We start from the raw sequence: 14722 nt of genomic DNA on the forward strand, positions 1-14722 counted from the left end.
AGTGGATATGTTAGTCAGTTATTTGGATTGAGAAGGGTTGGGTAAGGGTAAAAAAAAGGAAAAAGGATTGCATTTATATAGCGCTTGTAACCCTGATGAGGTGTTGAAACGCTTTGTTGGCGGGTAGCACTCTACTCTGGAACCCATAAAAGATAAGTGGTGAATTAGTATAATGGAATATAGAATTAGAGAAGTGAACATGCTAGTCTGTTATTTTGATTGAAAAGGATAGTGGAGGAATAGAAAAGTGAAGGATTTCTTTTTTTAGGTCATAGCAGTATGAGGGGGCTATTGGATGAGTAAAAGGGATTTTTGGAGGGGAAGAGTCAGAGGGAAGAGTTTAGAAAGGATTGTTTTGGGGGATCGGTATAATAAAAGAGGTGTCAGATGATGCAAAGAGAGGTAGAGTAGGAGAGAGTCAAGAAAGGGTTATGTTGGGGAACATAGTAGTGGTATGGGGTTTGGCATAAAGCCCATACCACTACTATGTGGGTGTAGAGGATATAATAATAGATGTATAGGGTGAGAGATAGGGTAGTGAATTGGAAAGAGTAGTAGAAAGAAGTATGAGATGAGTCTGAAGGTTGGGCTAGAAGATATATTGAGAGAAGTATAGGCTGAGAAATAGGGTGGTGCATTGGAAATGCCAAATTAGAAGTGATAAATATATAAATCCATAAGTACATTGAAAGTAAATAGATGCATAAAGGAGGGAAGAGTATGCAGATTAAAGATATTGATAGAGGTAGCGGATGAGAAATAGAGTAGTGCATTGGATATGCTTTTGCCGGAGAAAAGTAACAGACACCCAGATCCAAGTACATGGAGGTACATAGATGCACAATGGAAGCAGTAAATGTAGACTAAAGATGAATTTTTTCTTTTTATAACAACATAATTATTGTACATGTTTATGCAATACACAAAGATAGGCACATATCTATAGTGAAAATAAATGTGTATATACAGTGGGACAAAAACATAGGGTGGGTATTAATGAATGGGAAAATGGGCAGCATTTCTGGCTCAGGTACGACCAGTCTCGAACAGGCTAAAACAGGCACTCACCCTAGTCCTCTCCACCCTTAGTCCCGATGCCGGGCTGAGATGCTGTAATGGCAGGGTTTTTGGCTTTATTTAGCAGTGATAATAGATCATTATTCTTGCTCGCATCTAGTATAGGTATTCTTAGCCTGTGTTGGCCCTTTTAAGCCCTTTTTCCAGACCTAGAAGAGGATAGCTGCTTAATATGCCTTTATTCTTGACTTTAACCTGTCTATTGCCTATTGGCTTTGACATATTAGACATATTGGTATGGTTTATGTAGGTATTCTGACAGAGCTAAGGAGCATTTCACCCCTTTCAGGCCTAAAGCTAGAGAGACTCCATCTTGATGGAAGCAGAGAGGCTTTTTAGGGCAAAAGCAATGTTTATAGTTATAACTGTTGTTCGCCCTAAGCGGACCGGAGAGAACCGGCCAGAGCTGAATCTAATCAGGAATTGTTCCCGGGCTCAGTCTCTAGACGAAACAAGCAGACTGGTCACTGTGGGAGCGTCTAGCGCAAGGAGCCTGGTGCATGGGATTGGTGAGAAGAAGCTGCTGGCTGGAACTTTCCATGAGGAAACAGCATTCTATATTTGTGAAGTGCAGAGGCGGAGTCAGGCAGTCAAGCAGAGGGGAGTCGAGGAGTCAGTCGAGGAGAGAGTCCAGCAGAGAGGAGAGCAGTGGAGTGGAGTTGGCAGAGAGAGAGAGAGGGTTCAATCTGGAGAAGAGCTGAGTTGAATAGTGAGCTGGAACTGAAGGAAGCAGTCAGAAGCAGTTGTTTATCAGGAGGAAGTGTGAATAGCTGGAGTCTGAAGTAATGCCTTTTAGAAGAGATAGAGGAGAGCTCGTGGATTAACCTATGGGAGCAGATGGGATTGGACATTGGCGCAGAGAAAGAGCGACTAAGATAGTGGAATGAACGGTGATCAGAGCGGCAGGAACTATTAAAAGATTGAAGACGCAAGGTGAAGAGACAGTTTGTGTGGGGGAGAGGAGTCCAGAGACAGAGCGATCAGCGCAGAGGTGTACCCAAGAGTGCAGGAGAGGAGAGAGAGAGCATGAGATGACCCAAGGCACAGACGAGAGAGGAACCCAGATGACAGCTAGAACAAGACTACACACTAATAAGGTGAAGGCGTTCCTGTTATATTAATTTACTTTACACTTGCATCTTAATCTTATCTTTATTCCCTGGGCTTTTGCATTGCTAATCTTTTCCCTTTCAGCGGAGTGTTCCTGTTATGTGTAATCCTTCTCTTTCAAGCGGTGTGTTCTACCTATAGCCTTTGTTAGATTTGTATTAATGTTTATATTACTATAATAAAATGTCCCCAGTTTATAACTAACTGGTGTGTAGTCCCTATTCTTGTTCACTAAAGGTAAACGGCGCTTCTAGGTAATCCCAGGCGCATGAATGGATGAGTAATCCCAATCAGGTAAGTGGTGATCACATAAATAGGGAGTGAGTGGACCTTTGATGCCAAGAGCAGGTAATACACAATAATCTGGACCCACAATCAAAGTTATTATTGTAGTTTCATCCCGAGTAGACAGCTGAGATAATATCCCAATATATATATATATATATGTATAGGTGTTCATAGGAATGTGGTCGTCGTTTGACATGCGGCGTTAATGAGAGCACTGGGGGGGTCAAACCAGTGTTTATACCCACAGGATTGTGGCTTGAGCTAATGAGAGCACTAGGTGGTTGAACTAGTGTGTAGGTTTCGCAGGATCGCGAACGGTTTGGAAAAGGGAGCATTGGGTTCTGCAGGCCCGTGTGTAGACGCACCAGATTGTGTGTCAGATCTGCCCTAGGGTAGAACGGTCTGGGTCAGGGTGGCCGCGAGACCAACTGATGTAAATAAGTGTGGTGTAGGGTATGGATATCCCTAGTAATCAGTGAGTATTCTTAGTATCCCTATAGATTTAGTGGTGTTTTTGATAATATGAGCTTGTATATTGCGAGTTCCCTATCCTCAGGTAGGTACCAGGTGCCTGGATAGGTGGTCCTGAGGACGGAAGGTGAGTACGTTTTGGCTGGGTCATAGGGGCCCCTGGGGGCTGATCCCATCTAAACAGAAAATCCAGCCATTACATTTTGGCGTAGTCGGACAGTTTACGAATCCTGTGTGACCCCATGTGTTGTGAGTGAGCGCCAAACATTACATTTTGGCCTAGTCGTCATCTTACGAAGCCTGTGTGCCTGGCCATGTGTTTAGAGAGGTTCCCATGTGTTGTTAGTGAGTGCCATGAACGCCAATTACATTTTGGCGTAGTCGGACAGTTTACGAAGCCTGTGTGCCTGGCCATGTGCTTAGAGAGTTGCCCATGTGTTCTGAGGGAGTGCCCTGAACGCTAGTTCCATCTGGCGTAATGTTGCAGTTTATGTAGCCTGTTAGACCTATTGGCTTGAACAGTTGCAGCGTGAGGAGATTGTATTACATCATGGCATTTGGTTTATTCAGGGTGGAAGGAATGGTTTTCATCTTGGTGTTTAAACTGTCAGAGTTGAAGGATGGCATTACATGAGGAAGTCAGTTACATCTTTGTGATGGTCCAATTGTATAAATGTGTGTAAAAAGTGCTTTTAAATTGCCCATTCAATTGCTTGCTGCATCTGCTTATGCTGTGCAATGTGAAATGTGTTCATTGTTCTATGATCTGTGGAGTTCTGTGAATATAGCTCCTTGTAAATATGACTTGTAAATAGCGCCATTTTAATGTGCCTTATGAGGTGCATGTTCTCATGTTGATCTGCTGTGTTGCTTGTGAATGGTGCTTTGGATATATTCCTTGTGAAAAGCGTGTCGTTTTTTGAGTTTGTTTATTGTCTTGTAAATATGGCTTTAGAATAGCGCCATTTTAATGTGCCTTGTGAGGTGCATGTTCTCATGTTGATCTGCTGTGTTGCTTGTGAATGGTGCTTTGGATATATTCCTTGTGACAAGCGTGTTGTTTTTTGAGTTTGTTTACTGTCTTGTAAATATGGCTTTAGAATAGCGCCATTTTAATGTGGTTTGTGAGGTGCATGTTCTTATGTTAATCAGTTGTGTTCCTTGTGCATTGCGCCTTGGAAATGTTGTTTGTGAAAGGCTTGTCTTGTAAATATGGCTTGTGAATAGCGCCATGTGGTCATGGCTTGGACAGGGCATGTTCTCATTACGTTTGGCAGGAGAGAGCTGGATCTCTCTCGGGTGCTTGGGGATAACGTTTTTGAAAATGTGTACGTGTTAGCTGTGAACGTGAAGAAATGTGCTAATGATTTTCCCATGTAAAAATGGACGTTGGGAAATGTTTCCATTTGAGCTGCCAAAGGGTTAATATCTTGAGTTGAGGTGGCAGCCTTTATTTTTTACATGCTGTCAACATGCATGGTTATCTGACCTGACTATAAAAGTCAGTGAATTATTTTAAGGATTTTTGATGGTTTGATTTTGACTTTTTTTTTTGGTTCCTTGGTCAGCCTATGTGCTTTGTCAGTTTCTTGACGGAAAGGTAACATCTTGTGTTTTGAGGAGGGTTCTGTTCATTTCACATTCCTTTTGAAATGCGTCTACGAATTTGTGTGGGTTCACCTTGGAATTGATGTGGTTATAAATCAACGTTACGGAGAAAGCTGTGTTCTTTTAAAATGAGTGAAATGTTAAAAAGATAGCCCGTTAGAGTGCACGCTACGAGCTGTTTTCATTAATAATTTCTGTGAGGGGTTTCCATCTAGACAGGAATGTGATGGTTGCAATAATAATAGGTTTAGAATAATAAATCTTGCCCGACAGTGCGTGGTAACATGTGCTTTTAATTAGTGTGAGGCAACCATGTGCTTTTAAATGAAAAAAGTTAAAACGTGACATTATTATTTTCCCAAATGTAAAATGAAAATGTATGTTTTTATAAATGTGAACTTAAATACAATGTTGAAATGTATATGTTGTTTTACAAATTATTTCTCTTTGACAAATGGACCATGTTAATTCGTTTCTCAAATGCAACATGTATAATATTGTATGCCAAAGGTAGTTTCCCCTTTAAATGTCTTGCCTTTAGTTTAATTAGTTGGACAAACGTCTTTTTAAAAAAAAAAAATTGGAGTTTTTTTTTTAATTGGCAATACACTGTAAAAGAATTGTTTTTTTTTATTAATATTAGCCTCCGTTAGTTTGAGAATCAGGCCATGAGAACAGGCATAAGGAATTTGTTTTTTGACCTTGGCAGCCCAGCTGGTCTGCGCAGACGAACTTTTTTTCATTCTGCAAGTTTCGATCACGTCCCAGTGTGTTATGATGGGCTACAATCCAATTTTCTTCCGCGCACGGCTTGTTTATTTAAGGGCGGGGTGGCCTGCTCTTCCCTTGGAGTTAGGTAGTTTGAGAGGCCTGGGCTTCTCAGACCTGGGAAAATGGGAGGCTTGCAGTGCCCTGCTGATGCTGTCATCATTTGGCAGTATTTCAAATTTTTTTTTTTTTTTTTCACACTGTAGCATGACTCTTGCCCAGAAGGGTGGGACTGGCTTAGTTAGGATTAGGGTATGTTAGGCCCCACTCAATGTTACTAAAAGTTAGATTTTGAATGTTTTTAATTAATTAGGATATTTTCTTTTCGATAATGAAAGGCACCCGGGGTGCTTTTTAAATGGAAAATTTTATTTTACAAGAATAATGATACTTCTTCTCTTGTTTCTAGGATGGCTGCAGTTGGGGTGCGTGCGTGCGTCTGCCCACTCCCTTTATTTGTTTTAGCTTTTTATTTTTCATGTTATTATTTTAGTTTATTGTTTTGGATGATGGAACCAGACCAGACCAGACCAGACCAGACCGGGTGATGGATGGCCACATTGGAGGAAGTGTCCATGATGCAGGGTGGTGGCCTACACTGAAGAATTTGGACATTAAATAATCCCTTGGACAATCAGGCCCCACTTTTAAAGCAAAAAAACGTGTCACCTATTGTGACTAAGTTATTTAATTCCTTGGCCTGCAATTTTGACATCACTACAAGCAGGCCCCACTTTTAAAGAACAAGAAAAAAAATATTTTATTTGTAACAGTATTATAAAAGAATTTGGACATTGAATAATCCCTTGGACAAGCAGGCCCCACTTTTAAAAAGAAATGAAACCCAAACATGTTTTATTTGTTACATGATTGTAAAAGGACTTGATTCATAATCCCTTGTACAAGCAGGCCCCACTTTTAAAAAGAAATGAAACCCAAACATGTTTTATTTGTTACAGGATTGTAAAAGGACTTGATTCATAATCCCTTGTACAAGCAGGCCCCACTTTAAAAAAAAAATATGTCACCTATTATAGTTTTTCCACATGAAGGACTTTTTTGAATGATGGCGCACACATGTGCTCCACTGTGTGATTTAAGCTTGATGTTACACTAGTAATCTTGTAGACTGGGGTTGTAGTTTTTTACTGTTCTTGCATTTTCACCTTGATTAATCGGAGGGTGCTTACCTTACAATTTAGATGGTTCTGGGTGGTGTGTCTTTTAGTATGATTATGTGTTAATGTTTATCCAAACCTTGCAACAGTTTGTCATGTTTATTTCTCAGATTTCACTTTAAATTGACTAATGTCAGCAGGTAGGCCTCATTTAGGCCTATTGTTATTTTCATCTCACATATTAGCCCCTACACCAATAGCTTCATGAGTCACCATTAGCTTAAGTTGCCTATAGTACGTAAGGCTCATTTAGGCCCTTTCTTGTTCTCTCATTAGAAGTTGAAACACATTTAGTTTTTAAGTTCACAATTGTAGGTAGGCCTTATTTAGCCTTAAGTTGTCCGAAGTAGGCCCATTTAGGCCCCTTGCTGTTTTCATTCAACACATAAGTCCCTACATCACTAGATTTCACCAGTTATCATTCGAAGTTGAGGCACATTTAGTTTGAGGATGCTTTGGTTAGTTTCTGTTGTTATCAGATCCAATCTCAGATATGTTTCAGCATTCAGGTCAAGGGTGCTTTGATTGGTTTTTAGGTTTCTATTCCCTACAATTGAGTTTCAGGTGGAATTTCCTTAAGTTGTCATTGTTTTTAGGGAGTTTTTTAGGTTTTGATTTGTTGATAGATTGTGTTGATGTTTGTTTGTTTAGATGTTATTGTTTGTCAGATGTTCGCAAGATAAGGATCTAAGGGTGGATGGCAGGGATATTTAGCAGTGATATAGATCTTAATCTTGCTCACATCTAGGATAGGTATTTTTAGCCTATGTTGGATAGATTATGTTGATGTTTGTTTAGATGGTTGTTGTTGTTTATAAGATGCTCGCAAGATAAGGATCTAGGGTGCAGTGTAATGGCAGGGTTTTTGGCTTTATTTAGCAGTGATAATAGATCATTATTCTTGCTCGCATCTAGTATAGGTATTCTTAGCCTGTGTTGGCCCTTTTAAGCCCTTTTTCCAGACCTAGAAGAGGATAGCTGCTTAATATGCCTTTATTCTTGACTTTAACCTGTCTATTGCCTATTGGCTTTGACATATTAGACATATTGGTATGGTTTATGTAGGTATTCTGACAGAGCTAAGGAGCATTTCACCCCTTTCAGGCCTAAAGCTAGAGAGACTCCATCTTGATGGAAGCAGAGAGGCTTTTTAGGGCAAAAGCAATGTTTATAGTTATAACTGTTGTTCGCCCTAAGCGGACCGGAGAGAACCGGCCAGAGCTGAATCTAATCAGGAATTGTTCCCGGGCTCAGTCTCTAGACGAAACAAGCAGACTGGTCACTGTGGGAGCGTCTAGCGCAAGGAGCCTGGTGCATGGGATTGGTGAGAAGAAGCTGCTGGCTGGAACTTTCCATGAGGAAACAGCATTCTATATTTGTGAAGTGCAGAGGCGGAGTCAGGCAGTCAAGCAGAGGGGAGTCGAGGAGTCAGTCGAGGAGAGAGTCCAGCAGAGAGGAGAGCAGTGGAGTGGAGTTGGCAGAGAGAGAGAGAGAGGGTTCAATCTGGAGAAGAGCTGAGTTGAATAGTGAGCTGGAACTGAAGGAAGCAGTCAGAAGCAGTTGTTTATCAGGAGGAAGTGTGAATAGCTGGAGTCTGAAGTAATGCCTTTTAGAAGAAATAGAGGAGAGCTCGTGGATTAACCTATGGGAGCAGATGGGATTGGACATTGGCGCAGAGAAAGAGCGACTAAGATAGTGGAATGAACGGTGATCAGAGCGGCAGGAACTATTAAAAGATTGAAGACGCAAGGTGAAGAGACAGTTTGTGTGGGGGAGAGGAGTCCAGAGACAGAGCGATCAGCGCAGAGGTGTACCCAAGAGTGCAGGAGAGGAGAGAGAGAGCATGAGATGACCCAAGGCACAGACGAGAGAGGAACCCAGATGACAGCTAGAACAAGACTACACACTAATAAGGTGAAGGCGTTCCTGTTATATTAATTTACTTTACACTTGCATCTTAATCTTATCTTTATTCCCTGGGCTTTTGCATTGCTAATCTTTTCCCTTTCAGCGGAGTGTTCCTGTTATGTGTAATCCTTCTCTTTCAAGCGGTGTGTTCTACCTATAGCCTTTGTTAGATTTGTATTAATGTTTATATTACTATAATAAAATGTCCCCAGTTTATAACTAACTGGTGTGTAGTCCCTATTCTTGTTCACTAAAGGTAAACGGCGCTTCTAGGTAATCCCAGGCGCATGAATGGATGAGTAATCCCAATCAGGTAAGTGGTGATCACATAAATAGGGAGTGAGTGGACCTTTGATGCCAAGAGCAGGTAATACACAATAATCTGGACCCACAATCAAAGTTATTATTGTAGTTTCATCCCGAGTAGACAGCTGAGATAATATCCCAATATATATATATATGTATAGGTGTTCATAGGAATGTGGTCGTCGTTTGACATGCGGCGTTAATGAGAGCACTGGGGGGGTCAAACCAGTGTTTATACCCACAGGATTGTGGCTTGAGCTAATGAGAGCACTAGGTGGTTGAACTAGTGTGTAGGTTTCGCAGGATCGCGAACGGTTTGGAAAAGGGAGCATTGGGTTCTGCAGGCCCGTGTGTAGACGCACCAGATTGTGTGTCAGATCTGCCCTAGGGTAGAACGGTCTGGGTCAGGGTGGCCGCGAGACCAACTGATGTAAATAAGTGTGGTGTAGGGTATGGATATCCCTAGTAATCAGTGAGTATTCTTAGTATCCCTATAGATTTAGTGGTGTTTTTGATAATATGAGCTTGTATATTGCGAGTTCCCTATCCTCAGGTAGGTACCAGGTGCCTGGATAGGTGGTCCTGAGGACGGAAGGTGAGTACGTTTTGGCTGGGTCATAGGGGCCCCTGGGGGCTGATCCCATCTAAACAGAAAATCCAGCCATTACAGATGCCCTAAGCCTTGGCCGTTTATAGCCCTGGTAGTCAGGTGACCCCTTCAGCCAATGGGAAACCTAGACCTAACACTATCCAATCATAGCACTAGCCCTAAAATCTAGACCCAATAGCAGATGAGGACCTTAGAGCCAATCTTATCCCTAGTCCAAGCACCAAATCAGTTTAAAAAACCCCTGATCACTACGTCCAATAGAGGCCCTAGCCCTACCAGTAGTCTCAACCCTAGTCAAAGCAACCAATGGCACTGGAAGCCGTAGTCCCTACTTCCAATAGAAAGCCTAACCCTACTTTTAGTCCCACACCTAGTCCAACAACCAATCACACCGGAAGCCCTAATCGCTACTTCCAATTAAAGGCCTAGCCATAGCCCTAGTCCCAACAACCAATAACACAGGAAGCCCTAGTCCTTACTTCCAATAGAAATCCTAACCCTAGTCCCAACCCTACATTGATTGAATCACAGACCCAGAAACCAATCAGAACCCTCAAATTCCCAACCAATGAGGACACTAATCCTAATCCAATAAAAACATTAGATACAACCACCAAACAATACCAACGTACCAAACAATATCAGACTATATAAGGTTCCAGCAACCTCAGACAAGGTTTGCTGGCCAGGGAGTTGGAAGCTGCTCCTCTATTCAGAAATCTCCTAGGAGACAGACCGGCTCAATCCACACTTTGGACTTCGGCAGGTAAGGCCCCAACAAAGTTGTCCTCTAACAACACTATTTGTATAAAACTTTACTCCCTCTTCTGGCCAAAAAACGAAGTGCACAGTCCCTATTAAACACAGTTTAAACAGTTTACAGCAGATTACTGCTGTCTCAGGAGGGAAGGGGGGCTGGTTTCACTGACTTGTTAACACAAAATGGTCGCTGGGGGTGCACTGCTTAACACACAGGTCTTAGTACAGAGCAAAGGAGACATTTGGAGGGAAAAACTGATTGTCACGGGGAATGAGAGGGAAAAACCACAGAGTTTGGACTGCAAATCCCACAATTCAACAGGTTAAATGGAAGCAGTCACAGGGAGGAAAAACCACAAGTTTAAACAAAAACATGGGATAAAGTATGCAATCACTGGCAGGTTAAAACTACAATTTTAAACTGTAACAAACACAGCCAAAGATAGTTAAAGAAATGTTAAAAGAAAAAAAAATAAGATGATGCAAACACAGGTAGGGAATATAGTTTTTAAAAACTTATTTAGGAAAGAGACTGCACTAGTCTGCCTCCTTACCACTTCCTGGCTCTGCTCACTGCAATCTGGGGCACAGATAGGCTGCAACTCACAAGATGGAGGAGAATGATTTGGGGCGCCCCCAGCAAAGCCTTAAGAGACCTGGGCAGGTGTGAGAGGAGGGCTCAGACTTGCGTGGAGCTGGGGAAAACCAATAGCAGTCCTAGGTCTGCTGGCCCGGAGGTGTGGCTGGGACTGGGGAGCTGCTCTATTCACAGATCTCCTGGGAGACAGACAGGATGTGTGCCATATCGGCCCTTCATTTTTATCTGCACGAAAACACGCAGCCTGCATTGGCAGGATGTGTTAAGGTACAGGACGTCTAAGTGTGGCACAATTTGTGCTGCAGCCCTTAGAGGCCTTCCCAGGTCACAGAGTCCTTGGTACCTTTTACAAGGGACGGACATGTAGCCAGAGAAGTGCCAAATGGGGGTACAAAGGTACAGTTTTGGGAAAGAGCACAGGCCTTAGGAATCGGATTGGCAGGGACCCAGGGCACATCAAGCAAAGTGCATCAGTAATCGGACAAGAGGTGGGGGTGGCGGGAGGGTGGGTTACTGCAACAGAAACCCAACTTCCTACAGTGACTAGGTCAAAAAATAATGAAGCATGCAAAAGAAATATTTCTGTGAATACAGCCCATTCGCAAATCTGGAGTTTGATTTTGAATCCACTATGCACAAAGGAAGAAAAATTCCCCTAGTGCAATAGTGTGCCTTTACTTATTTTTTTAATGGATTTGCAAATCCATGAATTAACAGTCATGGTATCTCTAGGATGTAACCCATTCATGCCTAACCCACGCATCTTTTTAAACACAAATGTGTGGGAAACTACTGAACAGATTTACACTGAACCAACAAAAGGGAAATCCTTCAGTGAAGTTCTACCTTCCTGCCAAATGTTGTGTAATTCTGTTCAGCTGTTGCTTTCTCTGTGGAAGAGTTAATCATTCTTTGGTGATTAAACCCGTCACTTTTGAGAGGCTCCTGCCTCTTGTTTCTTATCCCCGCTTCTCAAATCTGCACGAAATTTGCATTAAGACCCCGAAGTGGATGTACTTTTTTTTACACAAAATACAATTGTTAGTTCTCCTTTGAGAACAATGTACCTCATGCTTGTCATTGTACAGCAGCAAAATCTCACTTAGAGAGTTGTGGAAACAGGCTTAATAGGCAATAAATGTAATACTGCACATGTATCCATCACCACACTGTTAGTCCAGCTCATGGAGAGTAATGCAATGGCACATTGCAGAAACACAGGAAAGATTGCTTCCAGTGAAAATGCTGTAGTAACTACTTGTACAAGGTTATTACCAGGAGGGATCTTCCATTTGTGGAACAAAAGTCCAGAATCCAGTATTTGGTAATTATTTATGGTAATTATTTGCACATCTTGTCATCACTACTAGATTTACATAGTCAATAAATGTTGCCCCGAAAAGGGTGTGCAATGTTGCAGTAGACAAGAAACTTGGCTGAATAGGTGAGCCTATTTCTTTTAACGTATGTCTGTTGATTAACCAAACTCTTGAACTATAAAAGACAGATAATGAATTCTCAATGATCATTTGTACACCCTGTACAAGTTCATAGACGTACAATCTCACTGCCCGAAGGACATCGAGATGCTGCACTACATTCTTAGGAAATTCCTCCTGCTCCGCCAAGCACCCGAGTGTAACGGACAAGAGAGCTGGTTAGGGTATATCTTTTGAGATTGGGATAAAAAGAATATTATTGTTGTGCTACAAAAAAAGCCCACTTTGCAGCTAGACTGTCTCAAGTCTCAGAAAGCAATATTAGAGAAAGGTTCAACTTAAATGTCATCTGCATTATGCACACACTTTCAAGTTCAAAGCATTTAGGATATGTTCAGAAAGTGACGGTCTACCATGTACCATCCATGAACCTGGGATCAGAGATGCATGCTTGATTACTTACAAGTGCCTGAAATGGGGTGGCAGGACACAGGTAATTCAGGGAGACTAGCTATGGAATGCAGTGTTATGTCAAATTATTTTTATAAGGCGCACAGCAACCCAAAAAGGGTTTCCCAGCGCTAGCCTGAAGAGTGGAAAAAGAAAGTGATGGTATTATTGGTTGAAAAGCCATGTCTTTAAACTTTTGCGAAAGTTTGCAAAGCTTGTTTCATGACGAAGGGATGCTGGAAGAGTGTTCCACCAAGACGGGCCAAGAAAGGCAAATGAGTGTCCGCCCATCCCTGAAAGTCTAACCCTGGAAACCAAAATTTTCCCTGGGTTGTGAAACGCAGCTGGCGTGTAGGTTGGTAAGGCTGGGCTAAGGCTTGTAGATATTGAGGAGCAGTGCCAAACTTAATCTTAAATAAAAAGCACAAGGCTTTGAACTTGACACAGCTTTCCACCTTCAGACAATGAAGATCACGTAGATAGCTGGAAATGGAGGTAGCTTTGGGAATTCTCCACAGTAATCTAGCCGCCGCGTTCTGTACCACCTGCAGCCTCCGTAGTACATCCTTGTTAGCCCCTAGGTAGAGGATGTTAGCGTAGTCTAATCTTGAGGTCACAAGCGCCTGGACCACAGTTCTTTGGGTGGAGCAGGGAAGCAACCAGACAATTTGTTTTTAATACAGTAAAGCAGGTAGCCGCCACCTTTACTACAGCTCTGTCTCAGACACCTGATTGTCAATAATGAAGCCCAAATTATGGACTTGTTGGGTGGGCTGGGGTGGGGTTCCCATTTCGGTAGGCCAATGCTGGGGGCCCCATAGATCTTTATTATTCCCCAACATGAGGACCTCTGTCTTATCGCCATTAAGTTTCAGCATATTAATTTGCATCCTTGCTGCAATTTTTCTTAGGCCGTCCTGAAGAACTGATAGACCAGACACCTTCTCAGTGGAAAGCGAGAAGATAATCTGGATGTCGTCCGCATATGAAAAAAGGGACAACCCGCTCTCCTCAGCGATGGTCGCCAGCGGTTTAACATAGATATTGAATAGAGACGGGCGAAGAATAGAGCCCTGAGGGACCCCATAGGGAGAAACTTGAGATTTAGAAGTGGCAGCAGATGAAAAAATTTGGAATGTACGATTGTTAAGGAAAGATGCCAAACAGTCCAGTGCTGAGCCAGAAATACTGAGGGATTGAACGGATTACATTAACACAGTGCCTTTCTAGAGTTTTGCATTTAGTTTATTCTATGTAATTGCTCCGTAAACCAAGAGGCAAGGGAGCGATGATTATGAGTCTTTTTAATTGAAATAGGAAGGCAGTTGTCAATTGCTTTAAAAATCCAATTATGGATTGTGTCTAAGGAAGAGGTTGAAACTTGAGGAATAGAGGGGGCACTATCGGAGAGGAGCTTATTGAAAGATTTCATATCCAGTTTGCTCCAATTCCTAGATATCTGCTTTGTCCTAGAAGTGGCTGTGGTCAGGTAAGTTGGGACAGTGCAATAAAATTTGACAGCATAGTGATCTGACCAGCATAAAGGGAGGGATGTCAGACATTGAATATCAGACAGGTTAGAAAATATAGGCTCCGGTAGATGGCCTGCCATATGAGTAGGACCCATATTACAAAGCAGCAGATTCACTGTGCAAGGTCGGAAAGCAGTGGGCTACTGGTAAAGCATGTAGGGTTGTCCATATGAATATTAAGGTCACCCAGAATAGTGAAGTTTGCTGCTTCAAGAAGATGAGGGGAGATTAACTCGGGAAATGAGGCAGCCCAAGGGGCCGACGAGCCAGTGGACAAAAATACCGGATAAGGTAAAGTGAGGGGTTCCCATAAGTTAAATAGGCCTGCCTCACATCCCTTGAAAGGGAGTACTTCTAATTTACATGAATAGGATTTTTTTTAACTTATGGCAATGCCACCCCCTATCTTAAGTTCTCTATCTATCCTAACCATGACGTAGTTAGAAGGTAAAGCAGAAGCCACATCTGGGCCCGAGCTCATATGCGGCCATGTTTCGGTTAGAAAAATAGCGTCAGGTTGTTCACTACTTAGCAGGTCAAAGATGACTGTTTTATGTTTGGGAAGACCACAATATTGCAGAAGGTGAAAGCCATATTAGAAGACTTGCACCGTAGTGAGG

At 42.2% G+C, this 14722-nt stretch overlaps 1 protein-coding gene and 1 long non-coding RNA gene across 5 annotated transcripts in view; one reads left to right on the forward strand and one right to left on the reverse strand.

Moving 5' to 3' along the window:
* Window positions 1-14722, reverse strand: part of HPDL (4-hydroxyphenylpyruvate dioxygenase like) — a 77805-nt gene that overhangs the window by 9362 nt on the left and 53721 nt on the right. Inside the window, exon 1 of one of the 4 annotated variants that reach the window (XM_086952294.1) lies at window positions 10638-10758. The exons of the other annotated variants lie outside the window; for them this stretch is intronic. The gene's annotated coding sequence lies outside the window, so the exon portion shown is untranslated. Of the gene's footprint in view, window positions 1-10637; window positions 10759-14722 lie in introns of those variants that run through there. 4 annotated transcript variants of the gene reach the window in all.
* Window positions 1124-8627, forward strand: LOC147746884 (uncharacterized). The gene is made up of 2 exons (XR_015307494.1): window positions 1124-3199; window positions 3293-8627. It is a non-coding gene; the product is annotated as an uncharacterized LOC147746884 (long non-coding RNA).

Source organism: Lissotriton vulgaris, chromosome 1_1, assembly GCF_964263255.1.
Source record: "Lissotriton vulgaris chromosome 1_1, aLisVul1.2, whole genome shotgun sequence".
In the NCBI taxonomy this organism is placed as follows: Eukaryota; Metazoa; Chordata; class Amphibia; order Caudata; family Salamandridae; genus Lissotriton; species Lissotriton vulgaris.